The sequence below is a fragment of the Otolemur garnettii genome, unplaced genomic scaffold, assembly GCF_000181295.1.
Source record: "Otolemur garnettii isolate 467f Iridium unplaced genomic scaffold, OtoGar3 scaffold00026, whole genome shotgun sequence".
NCBI lineage: Eukaryota > Metazoa > Chordata > Mammalia > Primates > Galagidae > Otolemur > Otolemur garnettii.
The window spans coordinates 6,138,604-6,139,887 of record NW_003852421.1 but is presented as its reverse complement, the minus strand read 5'-3'; positions in this window follow the sequence as shown (position 1 = coordinate 6,139,887).

Sequence of the window (1,284 nt, the reverse complement as noted above, 5' to 3'; positions counted from 1 at the left end):
ACTCCGCCAATTGTTGGAGCCACATGAAGGAAACAGCCAGGATGCAGATTGAGAGTACAAGCTGCAAGAGGCAAGGCTTAGCAGAGGTACAGGAGACCTCCAAACAATTTTTGCAATGGCTATTTACTGAGGAAATACACAACAGGTGTGAAGAGTGCTAAGTAATGACATGCAGGAGCTAAGTGCTTAAGGATCACACAAAAAGGAAACTACATGCTCTTCTCCACAACTCCCACAACAAAGTACCATAAAATGTTTAAGGTTTAACACTGGCTTACTATTGAGTGACTAATCTTATCTTGTGATCGTGGTTTGAAACAATCAATATTATTAAAATGATCATACTGATCAAAGCAAAGAAATCTACAGATTAAGTGCAATAACTATCAAAATACCAACATCATTTCTTATAGAATTTGAAAAAATACCCTAAAACTTATATAGAATCATAAAAGAGTCCAAATAGTCAAAGCAATCATAAGGAAAAAGAACAAATCTGAAGACATCACATTACCTGACTTGAAATTATACTGCAATGCCATAGTAACCAAAACATATGATACTGGCATAAAAATAGACATTTAGATCAATGGACTAAAGTAGAGAATCCAGAATAAAGCCACATATCTACAACTACCCGACCTTGGACAAAGCAGATAAAACTTACACTAGGAAAAGTAAAATCTATTCAATAAATGGTGCTGGGACAAATGGAGAGCCATGTGCAAAAGAATGAAACTGGATCCTTATCTCTCATCATATACAAAAATTAACTCATGGTGGATTAAAGACTTACATGTAATACCTAAAATCATAAAACTTCTAGAAGAAAAACTTCATGAACATTGGTGAAGGCAAGAAATCTATGACTAAGTTCCCAAAAGCAAATGCAACAAAAACTAAATAAACAAATGATTAAACTAATAAACAAATTTGATTAAACTAAAAAGCTTCTTCACAGCAAATGAAGTAATCAACAGAATAGAAAATCCACAAAATAGAAGAAAATATCTTCAAACTATGTATCCAACAGAGGACTAATATCCAGAATATTCGAGGAAGTCAAATAATTTAGAAAGACAAAAATACTGTTAAAAAGTGGGAAAATGACAGTAACAGGAATTTTTCAAAAGGAGATATTCATGTGGCCACAAGCATATAAAAAATTCAATATCACTAATCATCAGAGAAATGCAAATTAAAATCACAATGAGATAGTACCTTACCCCTGTCAGAATGGTCATTATTAAAAAGCCAAAAAATAGATATTGGAGTAGATGTGGC